Raw genomic sequence first — 15042 nt, 5'->3', positions numbered from 1 at the left:
ATCCATCCATCTTTCCATCTCACCCACCCATCTAATCCATCCATCCTTCCTTCTATTTATCTAACACACCCATCTATCCATCCATCCATCCTTCTATCCATCCATCTACGTCACCCACTCATCTATCTATCCATCCATCCATCTTTTTATCTATCTCAACCACACAACTATCCATCCATCTACCTAACCCACCCATCTATGCATCCATCCATCCATCTACCTAACCCATCCATCTAACTAACCCACCCATCTATCCATCCATCCAGCCTTCTATCTATCTCACCCACTCACCCATCCATCTATCTATCCATGCATTCTTCTATCTCACACACCCATCCACCCATCCATCCATCCATCTACCTAACCTCCCATCAATCCATCCATCCATCCTTCTATGTAACTAACCCACCCATTTATCCATCCATCCAATCATCCATCCACCCACCCACCCATCCATCCCACCATCTCTGCAGGAGGGCCTTTGAAATAATGTTGTCTGAATGGGGGCTGCTGTGGAAGGGAGTGAAGGTAAGAGAAGAAAAAAATGAGGAAAGAGAAGAGGAAAAGGAGAAGGGAACAGTGGGAAGGAGGAGCCGGGGAAGAGTGAGAAGTGAAGTTAGGTGGGGAAAAGCCGTGCTCCTCTGACCTGCTTCTGCGTCCTCTGAGGCGCGGGGCGGTGCAGGGGACAGAGCGCTGGAGCGGGAGGCTAGGGGAACCGAGTTCGAATCCAGCCTGAGACACTTTGCTGCTGAGGGACCTTGGGCTGTCACTTAGCCGGGCCCGCCTGCTTAGCTTCCTCCTGTTGGGAGGCCCCAGAGAGGGAATGCTGGTAAAGAGCAATGTAAATGCGAGTGGCTATTTAGAGGCAGAGAAGGAGGAACGTGGGGAGCTGCCAGAGAACAGGAGCCAGGTCGTGCCCTTCTCTGTGGCCCCCCAGCTTAGCGCAGCGCCGGGTTTATGGCAGGGGCTAAATCAATGCTTTTTGACTGAGGAGAGGAAGGGAGAAGAAAAAGGAGAGGAGAAAGGGCGGGAGGCCGCTCGGGCCGGGACCGCGGGGCGGCAGGGGGAAAAACCACCCAGACCAACCCTTAACTGGAAGACAGCCATAAGGAAAGGAAGTCCCGCCCGGATTACCCCTGTTTCCGGGAACCTTCACACCACCCCTCGTTTGATTTGGCATCAGTTTCTATGGCAACCGACTGGTTCTCCTTCCCTCCCCCACCTCGGCTCTACAGTGATTTCTGGAAAAAGTCCTGGGCCACAAACAGCCGCTGCTGCGCATGCCCAGAATAGAGCCTAGGGCAAGGCTCAGGTGAAAACTTAAAACTTGCATCCGAAGGAGAGGAGCTGAAGGCTCCCGGGATGCGGCCTCAGGGGAGCCCGGGAATCCCAGTGCAGCTCACTTGCATAGACGGTCGTGAAGTCTTCCCTTTGGTCTCTGGGTCTCAGTTTTCCCTTTTGTAAAATTAGGCGTTTGGGGCTCAGTTTCTCCCAGTGCCCCGGTGAAAGCCTGGCTGGAGGAGGAGGGGAGCTCGGAAAAGTAGGATCTTGGTGGGTTATTAGCTTCTTCTCTCACCAGTTGGACCCAAGCCCCCGCCATATTTCCCTGTTATGGGCCAGAATTCTGTACTTGAAGCAAGGATTCTTACAAGGGGCTAACTCAGTGGGATTGGTGAGACAATGGTTACCTCGTTAGCCCGCTGCTTACTAGTTCTCTAGTTCAGTATGACTGAATTAATCTTACAACAAATAAGGTTCCCAGACATATAATGATTGGCTTATACTCAGTTTGATGAATGGATTTAATTGTAATAGAGTATTTAAGAGGTAAGAGTCAGATTTAGAGGGGGACTGGAACAGTCTCGGGGAAGACAGAAGACTGGAGACCATCGTGGTGGTCTTTCTTCCCCTCCCCCCCAAGGAACCAAGACACATTCTGGAGGACCTCCAGAAAGCTAGCCGGGCCCCAGGCTGTGAAGGAGATAATAATTTGGACTTTATCCCTGGCTATTCTCGGGGTGGTTACTCTGCTGAAACAAAGGCTGGTCCAAAGACCTTCAGAAAACCAACCAGAACATTACATTCCCCTTACATTCTCCTTAAAGACACATCACGGAACAGAGTTTTAAGAGTTGTCAGTATCAGAGGCAATCTAATTCATTTGAGTTAGAACTTCCGGTTCTTTAGGTATCAGATGCCCCAGGGGAGGGGATTCCTGCAGTTACATGGCTTCTCAGAGAAGATGATTAAAGAAAAGAGGGCTCTGGAGTCGATGGGAGACAGATCTCAAGCTCACGACATGCTCAGATTGAGAGGAATAGATGCCTCCCCTTCTGCACATATCTGAAGAAGGGATCCTGAAACTCTAAAAATCCTTGAAGGAGAAATTCTCCTTGGACTCTGCCTCAGTGAGGGACCCCAACCGAGGGAAAGGAGACAAACAGTTTCATTGTGTTACCTAGGTGGGCTTGGTTCAGTCCTGAGCAAAAGAATTCCAACCCTATTGAATGAAAGAAACTCAATTCTATTGAAATTCCAGCTCAAGCTGAAATCCAGCTTGTAGATGAGCCAACTTGGGACTCTACCCATTAGGCCCCCTTCAACTTGTAGCCAAAGCTCCTATTATAAAAGAGCCAATCTAAAATCCTCTCTTTGCAGAGATTCTAAACATGCCATGCTATGCCATGCTAGGTTATGCCATGCTATGCCAAGGAAGCCTCTGCCCATTGGAATAATATTCTTTTCCAGTGTTATCCTCTCTTTATCCTCATCTATTTCCCTAACAAGACTTTATGCCTCTCTGTCAGGATTTCTAACCTTACTTCCCAACCAAACCTCTTTTATCCATCTATGTTGGAATCCTTACAAAGTGTTAAGTCATTGGAATTGATAGAGACAATAATTATCTAATTTAGCCTGGTTCAGTAGGATTGATCTGATCTTACAAGGAGATGTTATGGGCCAGAAGAAACAAGGTACTAAGTGGAGCTGATAGAAACAAGGCTTTAGAGAGCTCACATAAGCAAGAAGCTCTTAGGGTCAGAGAGCACTCTGGGAGGAAACCCACAATCCCACTCTCTGATCCCACAAACCTACTCTCAGAGATAGAGTCAGATTCATTCCATCTTCTGTTGAGTTCTTGTTCTTCTTTAAAATAATAATATATTTCTCTCTGGGAGAAGTGCAGGTTTCTAGGGGGAGGTTTTCTGGGGGCAGTCTTAGTTGCAGTTGAAAGTCATAATCACCCAAATGCAGCCAGCTGGTAAAAATGCAAACGTTTATTTTCTCCTTCCAAAATAGCCCAGTTAGTTGAGGCCTATCTTGGTTCCAAGAGCTCTTGCAGATTATCCTCTGCTTCTACCTCTGCTTTCTTCAGCCACCAGCCAGCCAAGTGGAAAAATGGAATGAATCTCTCTTGCCTTGGAGAGAGGGCTTCTGGTGTAATTCAGCTGAAATCTGACCGACAGCCTCTGTCTGTCTCTTATATATGAGAGAGGAATTGTGGGATACGAGAGAGAGGGATTATAGGTTTTCTCCCATAGTGCTCTCTGGCCCTAAAAGCTTCAAGGGAGGTATGAATTCACAAAGTTACACAGTTAACTTTGTGAATCTCCCATACTTGTGAACTCCATTGAGTAAAGGTGTAAACACAAGCATTGTATCAATTAGTTCTGCTTAGTACCTTGTTCCAGGTTCTGGCCCCAAACATCTTGTAAGATCAGATCAATAATCTATCAACTCTAATGAGTCAGCTAGCAGTTTGTAAAGATTCCAACAACCTTCCACCTTTGTGCTGGCTGGAGGCTGAAGAAAGTAGAGGCAAAGGACAAGTTGCAAAAGCTCTAGGAACGAATGAAAACTGAGGCCTCTATTAAAACTATCCGGGCCCAAGGAAGGAGAAAATAAATATTTGCATTTTATCAGCTGGCATTTGGGGTGATTATTGATCTGAATTGATACTAGGGCTACCTCCCCAAGAAACCTGCTCCCAGAGAGAACCATCTTATTATTTTAAAGAAGAAAAACACCACAAACAGGTTTTCAGGCCTGTAAAAGCCTTTACAGAGAATTTCTGCACCACAGAAGGGGGTTCCCCAAACTGTACCCTTTCGCCGAATCCCAAAGGGTTGCAGGGGAGCCAAACCTCTCCATTTGTTTCCCTGAACCCCGAGCCTGCCACCAGACCTTATCATTTAACTCCCTGACCACCAGAAACCCTAATCTCATTTTGGTTCCCTAAATCTAGATCTTATCACTTGGTTCCCTATACAAGGGAACCCCAAAACCTCAACCTCATCATATCCAGAGCTGCGGTGCCACAGTTGCTTGTCTTTGTCTTACAAAATGATGGACAATTGTTTTATTTTCTAAATTCGTGCTGATGAGTCTTCTGAATCTAAGTATTTCGTTTATGATGTAAATAACTAACTATGCTTGCCAGCCAATTTGTTAATCCCTTATTTAGGCGGATCTTAAATAGGAGCCACGCCAATACTTGGTTTAAGACACTTTCCTAGGAACTCCAGGCTTGGAGAAATGCATGATTCCATTTTTTTGGGAAATAAATTCAGGGACAAACCTGGACCTTGGGTTCTAGAGCCAGACTGCTCCCCTGTTGGGGGTGGGAATGATTTACAACAAAGTGCAAAGCGATCGTTGAATTATTAACTGTGGGAATCAAAAAGGGCCCCCGAAGACTGATCCCCACAATCCAACCTCCGGGTACCACATGAGAAATCTCAGAAGATTTCTCCCCTTTTTGCTAGTTAGCTTAGTTTCCAAATATGGGCATGCGCGGAAGCTGCTCTACGGCTACTCCTTTTCTCAGATCTTGGACCAGCTTTGAGCCTCTGTGAGATGAGCCAGCCCGGGGGGGGGGGGGGGGGGGGGGGGGGGGGAATCAGGAACGGAAGCGCCTTCGGGCGGGACTTCCGCCTCCCTGATGTCAATCTTCCTCTCGGGTGCGGCGGCCTGCGCCAGTCAGGTAGCTTCTGCCGCAACGCCCCCGCCATCCTGCCCCCGCCCTCCCCCAACTGAGGCTCAGGCTCTTCCCGGCTTAGCTTTTTCTCCTGGCCGGCCTTCCTCTCCGCGCATGCTCAGAACAGGAGCCGCAGGCAACCTGCTCCTTAGCAACCAGGAGAGCCGGTCCCTGCGGGGGAGCGCAGACAGCCCAGAAAAGGACAGATGCGGCTGTACTTCCGGCCGCCCTCCCCGCCGCCCCCTTCTCCTCCATCCCCCTCACAGATCTATGCCCAGGAATATAAACTGCTGCATCTTTGTTTTTCTTTCCGAGTTGTTTTTTACCTTCTGAACCCAATTCTCCCCGTGCAACAAGGCACACATAGATTGTATCTGGGCTATACTGCGACATAGCTAACGTACATGGGCCTGCTTGCCGTCTGGGGGAGGGGAAGGAGGGGGGAGGGGAAAAATGGGAACAGGAGCGAGTGCAAGGGATAATGATGTGAAAAATCACCCTGGCATGGGCTCTGTCAATATAAAGTTATTTAAAAAAACAATCTATTCCAGTATCAGTTTCTAGGCTTTGGTCCTGGAGGGAAGAAGTTCCCTCGGAGACTTCTGGGAAATGTAGGGTTACATTTCTGGAAAAGAAAGATGGGATGTGGAGTTAGAACGGGGATCGAATCCCAATCTGCTTTCATTCCGTGTGACCTGATGGCTCACAGTCCCTCACTCTCTTAGCCCACTGGGGGTTTGACGTAATAGTCTCTTCATTCTAAGGCAGTGAAGTCCCAGTCGCAAAGGGAAATCAAGGCAAGAGCCGAGCCAGAAAGGGGGTAATGAGTGAAAGTGGCTACAGGGACAAGAAGGGACCTCCCCCATTCTGAGTATGCCCCAACCCCAACCTTCCAGATGCTCCCCTTTTTGTTTGGGAGGAAGGTTTCCCCAGGGACTCCTCTCCATCCTTTGTGTCAGGACCTGGGCACTGGCTAGTGGTGTTCCATGGTCCCCCGAGGTGCAGTGTTCCACGTGATGGTCCATGGTTTTCCATGTTCTTCCCTGGTGGTTTTCCCCATTTTCCATGACAGTATTCCATGGTGGTATTCCCTGGTCTTCCATGGCAGTGTTCCACGTGATAGTCCATGGTTTTCCATGTTCTTCCCTGGTGGTTTTCCCCGTTTTCCATGACAGTATTCCATGGTGGTATTCCCTGGTCTTCCATGGCAGTGTTCCACGTGATGGTCCATGGTTTTCCATGTTCTTCCCTGGTGGTTTTCCCCGTTTTCCATGGCGGAGTTCCATGCTGCTGTTCCAGGCAGCAAAGTTTCTGCCACCCTAGAATGGGGCAGTCAGAGGGACATTGATGAAAACTGTTTGGGGAACTTGGATGCAAATCCCAAGGGTATTATTGCCTATACCTAGTACTACTGGTGTAACGTCCCGGCTTCAGTTTCTTCATCGGTAAAATGGGAAATGAGACATCCCTTCTGTGTGCATGGGTGCCAGACCCCCTTTCCCAAACTAACTAATCAGAGACATCTTCAGGTCCAAAGAGAAAGCATTTATTTAGTCTCTGCAGGGAGAGGCCCAGACACCCCCAGGAGGCATCCCAGCCCTCGCCAAGTGATCATGGCACCTGACCAGCTTTCGGCTTTGGGGGAGGGGCGGTTAAATGGGAAAAGACCCAAGCCTTTTCATTGGATAGACTAAAAGGTGGTAACCTCCTTGACCAGGGGTCACCAAGACAGGGTCTGCTCCCTGTGGGTCACCTCACTTCCTGTAACTTCTTGAGGGTCTGACCTTTAGAGACCATGTGATTCCCTGCAACCCAGGGTTCAAGACCTCATCTTCCAGCTCTGGGAATGGGGATCATGTGACTTAGTCTCAAAGGGAGAAAACTTCATCCAATCAGTCCCACTGGCTTCCATCTACTCTCCTCAGGCTTTGAGCCTAAGATCCCTTCTTCTGTGAAGAGGAAAGGTTCCCTGGCTCTTCAGTGTGGAGGAGAGCATTCAGCTGGCCCTTCCCTTCCCAGGAGCAGCAGGGCAGTTGATTATCCCATTATCTGGGTTATAGCTTTCTAATATTTGGGTGTTGTCTCTTGGAGGGCAGACTGCCTTTTCCCTTGCCTTGTATCTCTAGAGGTTAGCCCGGTGCCTGTTTGCTTTTTACGGGGAGATGTGGGAACTACTGATTTCGCCCCTTATCTAGGAAATGCTGGTCTCCATCCTATTTCCTCTCTTATTCCCAGCTTTTTCCCCTGAGGATTCTGCCCTTTTACAAGAGGCGCTTATTCAGGGGGAGAAAGTGGGTGCTGTGATCCCAACAGCCGGTGTCTGGTGAGTTGGATTTTCTTTTTGCAGATCGATGGCTAGGTTGTTGCTGAAAGTGTGGACGCATGTTTCTCACATGCCCAAAGCCCAAGAAAGCAGAGCCTTGTGCTGGATGATGCATTTCTGCATCCCAGCCCTTGGGGTCCCTTTTCTCTAAAGACAAGGCTGTTTCTCAGTGTTTTTCCCTACTCAGTGCTTGGCTCTGAGCTAGATTCTGTGTGGTTCAGAGATGGTGAGGGGGTCACCACTTAATAAAAAAAGCTGGAGAGATCTCCAGAAGCAAAGCAAAGTTTATTATACTTTCTCCATCGAGGGGCGTCTCACCCTTCGACCACACAATCAAAGGGAGGAAGCACCGTAGGGGGCAGGGTCAACGCTTTTAATCCCTAACGCAAATACCCCCTCCCACCACTGAGCCTCATCCTTATTGGCTGAGGGTCTCACATTCTAAACTCGGGAACTACCCAAGAAATTGAACTTGACCAATAAGTACATAGTTGCCCATATTTGACTGAAATAGGGAGACACTGATGTCATGGGAGGATCACAAGAAGAGGGCTTAAGTATGCCCTTGATGCAATGCTTTAAGTCCTTCAGGCCTACTCAAACTCTGAACTAGATGAAGCCTTACTCGATTTTCACAACTGTCTTGAAAGATCTCACCTCATCTGGTTCAATTCTCTGATCACTCTTTTTGTCAGAGAGCTCAGGTTCCTTGGCGGGGACTGGGCGAGAGAAGGTGAGCGTGTGTTAATCATGCATTTTTCTGTCATTTTTAAAGTATCAAAATGAAAAGTCCAGGCATTAAATACTCCTTAGAAATTCAGAAAAAAATGATCAATGATGCACAAAAGCAGCTACACTCAAAGAAAGAACACTGGGAAATGAATATAAACTGCTTGCATTTTTGTTTTTCTTCCCAGGCTATTTTTACCTTCTGAGTCCAATTCTTCATGTGCAACAAGAGAACTGTTCAGTTCTGCACACGTATATTGTATCTAGGATATACTGTGACATATCTAACATGTATAGGACTTCTTGCCATCTGGGGGAGGGGAAAAGTCAGAACAGAAGTGAGTGCAAGGGATAATGTTGTAAAAAATTCCCCAGGCATGGGTTCTGTCAATAAAAAAGTTATAATTATTCAAAAAAAAAAAAAAAAGAGCATCAATAAAACTTTTTTTTTAAGTTCAGAAAAAACTTTTGATAATTTAAAATTGGGCATCAATAAACATGAGCATTTCCATATATGCAAGATAGAAGAAAAGAGACTCGCATATGAAATCATGGCTCTACTATGCACAGCTGTATTTTCTTTCTGGTTAATGACCACTTTGTTGAGGGGTGAGGATGATGTGGGAAAGATTCGTTTCTAGATTCCCACCCTCTCCTAGTTAATAATGTAAATTACCCTTTAACTCACAAATCCTGGTCCCTTTGAATTCTGATAGAAGATCCGGACCTGTCCCAGCCCCACCCGAATCTGAGCCAACTTTGGGGCTACACCCAAAGCCCCTCGAGCTAAGTCTCCTATTATAAAAAGGCCACTGCTGGAAACCCCTCTTTGCAGAGATTCCAAACATGGCTGCCATGTGAGGACCCTCTGTCCACTTTGTAATGCCGGAGAAACTGAGGCAGGAGAGAGATTAGAGAGTTTTTAATATTTTATTAATGGGAGAGTAAGATTGACTGGACAGGACTCTCATCTCAGATTATCCAGTCAGACAGAGATAAGTATACTGGGACCAAGGAATCCATATTGGTCCCAGGGCTGGAGGACCCAAAGAATCCAGCGTCCAGCATATAGCTGCCAGCCGCCATTCTCCAGCCATGAATGGAGGACCCCAACTTCTTAAATACCTTTTTGGAGACAAAGAAGAGAAAGGGAGGGAAAGTTTTTTTTATCAGGGAGGGGAAGCCATAAAACCTAAAAATTCCAGAGACAAAGAAGTAAAGATATCATGGGTTAATCTTGGAATATTCTAAAGGATATTGTAAATCCCTAAAAGAGTCAGGAGATCTACTCTTTTATCTTGCTAATTTATAACCGGAGAGCGAATAATCCTTAGTTTTACTGGGTCAGAGACAGAACAGTTAAGGTAACTGAGACAGGGAAACTGAGTCAGGACAGTTAAAGAAAACTGTGGCATAACAACTGGACCCTCTGTCCGTTGCCCTCCTTATCTTTATCTTCACCTATCTCCTTACTTCCAAAGCCAATAATAAACCTCTTTTATCAATCTAGCTCAATCTAGCTCTCCGGGCCAATAAATGCTTTTATTGGGAACTCCCCCTGCTACTAGACCCCAATTATCGCCATATCATTGCACCGAATCCAAGGGGGTTGCAGGGGAGTTTTGCTTGACTCCCTGTACCCCAAACCTGCCACTAGAACTCAACTAAACCTTAATTTCATTTAGGTACCCCAAATCTAGACCTCAACAAGGATACCAATGGGGGTCCCCAGGCTGGTGTCACAGGTTTTGCAAAAGAATTCACAGTCTCTGTCTGCAAGCAAGGTTTTTGGCAAAAATGGGTTTATTTCACTGAGAAATGGTTTCTCTTCTTGGGCCGCTTCCTCATTAGGATAGAGAAGTTTGGGAGAGTCTTGTTTTTTATTTAGCTTTCTATGGTTTGGGGCTAGGGAGTGATTAGGGGTTAATTTCCAAATCAATAAGGAGTGGTGATTGTTTCCCAGGTCAACGTGATTCCCAGATCAATTGGAGGTGGAAGGGAAGGAACCAGATAGGAGGGTAGGGATGGGTTGAGATTCTGGTAGGGATCATTTTTAGGAATTTCCCCACCTTTTACAAAGATCAGGGGGAAACAGAGTCTTATTGATGATGTCTACATTTTGGTTCCAGTCAGGGAATTTAAAATATGATGAGGTCTAGATTTAGCGTGGTCAGGGAACCAAATGATAAGATTAGGGTTCCTGGTGGTCAGGGAGTTAAATGATAAGGTCTAGTGGCAGGTTTGGGGTTCAGAGAACCAAATGGAGAGGTTTGGCTCCCCTAAATCCCCTTGGGATTCGGTGCATGGGTAGGGAATTGTGGGAACCCCCCTTCTAGTGGCGCAGAGGTTCTTCGTAAAGGAATTTACGAACCCGAAAAAGCTAGACTGATAAAAAGAAGTTTATGATAGGCATTGGGAAGCCAGCCTTTGCTCTGCATGAATAGAAAGGCTGAATTGCTTAGTGGCAAAGTCCGGACAGGGAAGTAAAGTAATGGAGGAGTCCTGGCAGAGAAGTAAAGGTTCTAGTAGAGAAATCCCGACGGCGGGGCATAAAGTCTCGTTAGGGAAATAGGTGAGGATAAAGAGAGGGTGGCACTGGAGGAGAACGTCACCCCAGCGGGCCGAGGCTTGCTATGCCAAGGATGGCATGTTAGCTCCTCTGCAAAGAGAGGGTTGAAGATTGGCTCTTTTTATCAGCCTCGGCTACAAGCTGGGGGTTGCTCTTGACGGGGCTGGGTCCAGCTTGAGCTGAATTGGAGAGAAGATCTTCAACTGGGTTGGAATTCTCCAGCTCAGGACTCAACCAGCCCCACCTAGATAAGGCACTTTATCTGATTCCCTGGGGGGGCTCTCACTGAGGCAGGGTTCAAGGAGAATCTCTCTTTCAAGGAGCTTCCAGTGCTTTACCTCATGGCTCATTCCCAAAGCCAGAGAGAGAGAAAGAGTTTGGGGGCTCCCCTGGTCACTGTTTCATCCACATCACTTCCCAGGTTGTTGTGAAGATCAAATGAGATGTTTATTTTAAGGTTCAAGCACAGTGCCTGGTACATAGAAAGCACCATATAAACATTAGTTATTACTATAGTTATTTCTTCTTGATAGAAACAGTTGGGACGCAGAAATGTCTCATCCAGAGGGGAGAGCGAGAGGCAAAATTGTCGGGGTAGAGACACTACTGAGACAAGGGTAGACCTGGCGTCTGCAAATAAAGGCGGTAGATTTCTTGGTCTCTGTCAGCTGTGAGTAAAATCCAGCTTGGGGGGATAAGAGATGGGGTGCAGGAGATGTGACCCCACACTCCTTGTTCTTCCGGAAAGTGGTGAGGGTGGGAGTGGGTTAGATATTTGAGAAGAAAGAAGTCAGGACGAAAGGTGGGCGAGGAGTCGCAACAGAGGCAGCCTGTGCCCGTGCAGAGCCCCGGGTTGGCACGAGAGTGCCGTGGTTCACATTCTCTCTCTCTTTTTTTTAAAAATATTTTATTTTATAATAACTTTTTATTGACAGAACTTATGCCAGGGTAATTTTTTTTACAACATTATCCCTTGCACTCATTTCTGTTCCGATTTTTCCCCTCCCCTAGATGGCAAGCAGTCCTATATATGTTAGATATGTTGCAGTGTATCCTAGATACAATATATGTTTGCAGAACTGAACAGTTCTCTTGTTGCACAGGGAAAATTGGATTCAGAAGATAAAAGTAACCTGGGAAGAAAAATAAAAATGCAAATAGTTCACATTCGTTTCCCAGTGTTCTTTCTTTGGGTGTAGCTGCTTCTGTCCATCATTGATCAATTGAAACTGAGTTAGGTCTCTTTGTCAAAGAAATCCACTTCCATCAGAATACATCCTCATACAGTATCGTTGTCGAAGTGTATAATGATCTCCTGGTTCTGCTCATTTCACTTAGCATCAGTTCCTGTAAGTCTCTCCAAGCCTCTCTGTATTCATCCCGCTGGTCATTTCTTACAGAGCAATAATATTCCATAACGTTCATATACCACAATTTACCCGGCCATTCTCCAATGGATGGGCATCCATTCATTTTCCAGTTTCTAGCCACTACAAATAGGGCTGCCACAAACATTTTGGCACATACAGGTCCCTTTCCCTTCTTTAGTATTTCTTTGGGATATAAGCCCAGTAGAAACACTGCTGGATCAAAGGGTATGCACAATTTGATGACTTTTTGGGCATAATTCCAGATTGCTCTCCAGAATGGTTGGATTCGTTCACAACTCCACCAATAATGCATCAGTGCCCCAGTTTTCCCGCATCCCCTCCAACATTCATCATTATTTTTTCCTGTCATTTTAGCCAATCTGACAGTTGTGCAGTGGTATCTCAGAGTTGTCTTAATTTGTATTTCTCTGATCAATAATGACTTGGAACACTCTTTCATATGAGTAGTAATTTCATCATCTGAGAATTGTCTGTTCCTATCCTTTGACCATTTATCAATTGGAGAATGGCTTGATTTCTTATAAATTAGAGTCAGTTCTCTATATCTTTTGGAAATGAGGCCTTTATCAGAACCTTTAACTGTGAAGATGTTTTCCCAGTTTGTTGCTTCCCTTCTAATCTTGTCTGCATTAGTTTTGTTTGTACAAAGGCTTTTTAATTTGATATAATCAAAATTTTCTATTTTGTGATCAGTAATAGTCTCTAGTTCATCTTTGGTCACAAATTTTTTTCTCCTCCGCAAGTCTGAGAGATAAACTATTCTATGTTCCTCTAATTTATTTATAATCTCGTTCTTTATGCCTAGGTCATGGACCCATTTTGATCTTATCTTGGTATATGGTGTTAAGTGTGGGTCCATGCCTAGTTTCTGCCATACTAATTTCCAGTTATCCCAGCAGTTTTTATCAAATAATGAATTCTTATCCCAAAAGTTAGGATCTTTGGGTTTGTCAAACACTAGATTGCTATAGTTGACTATTCTGTCTTGTGAACCTAACCTTTTCCACTGATCCACTAATCTATTTCTTAGCCAATACCAAATGGTTTTGGTGACTGCTGCTTTATAATATAATTTTAGATCAGGTACAGCTAGGCCCGTGGTTCACATTCTCTCTGCCCCCTGCCCGCTTTTGCTGTCAGATCTCGGGCAAATTAAGTTTCTGGGCTTCCTTCTCATCTTCTGTGGACTTAGACGGGACCAAACGGCTTCTAGGACCCCCTCCGGCTCCAGTTCTGCGATCCTGTGAAGAGGGCCGGTACTGATAAGTCCACGTCCAGGCTGCGTCTGGGCCAGGTATTCCTTGAGACCTGCTCTGTGAGGGCCAACAAAGCAGTGGCTCTCAAATGAACGAAGGGCATAATCTTGATGGAAAATGCATGTGACAGCAATAAGACTTCTTGGCAAATACTGACAAACATCCCAACTATTTACAGTTCTGCTGGGGTCCATGAGCACCACAATTCTGCCTTGGTAAGTCCCTTGGTGTTGGCAGTGGAGTGGAAACTGAAATGTCCAAGTAGGTTTATGCATTAGCCCTGGAAGGGATGTGGCGGAGCTGGTGTTAATGGCATACGAGCTTCAAGGTTCTAGGAACCCTGGCTCTCAGATTAATAAAGGGAGATGGCGAAGACGTCTTCCTGGCGGCCTCAGCTCAGAGTCTCGGTATTCACTGGCCCAGCTCTGGGGACATAACACAGAAGGGAACCATCCCTTGTCGTCTAGCAGCTTTCGGTACCCAGGGTAGACATGTTCATGTTGCTTTATATATGTACTTGATAAAGGCCATTTTACAAGAAGAGGGCGTAGCCTCTGGAGTATAAATATGCAATTACAAGTTAAACACACAGTGATAGAAAAATGAATAAACCGAACCACTCAAGAGTTGTGTTAGTATCAGGAAAGGCTTCACATGAGAAAGGGGCATCTGAACGGACCCTGGAATGAAAGGAAATGTTCCCCGAGGTTGGGTGGCCATTCCTGCCCATGCCAAATCACAGAAGTAGGATGAAGAGGGTCATGGATGAGGATCGGTTGGACTGAAGCACAGAGTGGGACCTGTAATAAGGTCAGAAAGGGAAGGTTGGATCAAATCTGAAAGGGATATAAATGGCAAGTTGGTATTTGTTCCCTGAGATAATAGGGAGATCCTGGAACTTTGAAAGCAGGGAAACTGTTGAGGGATGAGATACCCTAATAGTGATGGGGATCCCCAAGCCAGTTCGGTGAAAGAATTCGCAGTTCCAGTCTCCAGGTGAGGTTTGGCAAATTGGGTTTATTTTCACTGAGCAGCTCTCTGAGTGGGCCACTTCCTGATTAAGAAGATAGCAAAGATTGGGCTACAGAGTCTTGATTTTATTTAGCTTTCTGTGACTTGGGGCTAGGGGTTTAATTTTCTTTTTTTAATTTATTTATAATTATAACTTTTTATTGACAGTACATATGCATGGGTAATTTTTAAACACGTTATCCCTTGCACTCACTTCTGTTCCAACTTTTCCCTTCACTCCCTCTGTCCCCTCCCCTAGGTGGCAAGCAGTCTTATATATGTTAAATATGTCACAGTATATCCTAGCTACAATATATGTGTGCAGAACTGAACAGTTCTCTTGTTGCACAGGGAGAATTGGATTCAGAAGGTAGAAATAACCTGGGAAAAACACAAAAATGCAAATAGTTTACATTCATTTCCCAGTGTTCCTTCTCTGGGTGTAGCTGCTTCTGTCCATCATTGATCAATTGGAACTGAATGAGAGCTTCTCTTTGTCGAAGATATTAGGGGTTTAATTTTCAAATCAATAAGGGTAGTGATTCCCAGATCTCTTGGAGGTGGGAGTTTCCCTGGGGGAACCAGTAGGAATCTGGGGGCGCTCCCAGAGGCCAGAGAGATTCAGGGTTTTTCCAAGCCAGGCCCCCCCAAAAATCGAGGGGACACAGAGTCCTATTACATTAAAACAACACAGTGAAATCTGTGCTTGGTGTTGCTTTGGCAGTTCTATGGAGAATGAATTAGAGGGAAGAGGTCCAACACAAGCTGTCTATGTAAGAGGTAAT

The sequence above is a fragment of the Antechinus flavipes genome, chromosome 3 (genome assembly GCF_016432865.1).
Source record: "Antechinus flavipes isolate AdamAnt ecotype Samford, QLD, Australia chromosome 3, AdamAnt_v2, whole genome shotgun sequence".
In the NCBI taxonomy this organism is placed as follows: domain Eukaryota; kingdom Metazoa; phylum Chordata; class Mammalia; order Dasyuromorphia; family Dasyuridae; genus Antechinus; species Antechinus flavipes.
Note: the sequence above shows the minus strand (reverse complement) of the source record.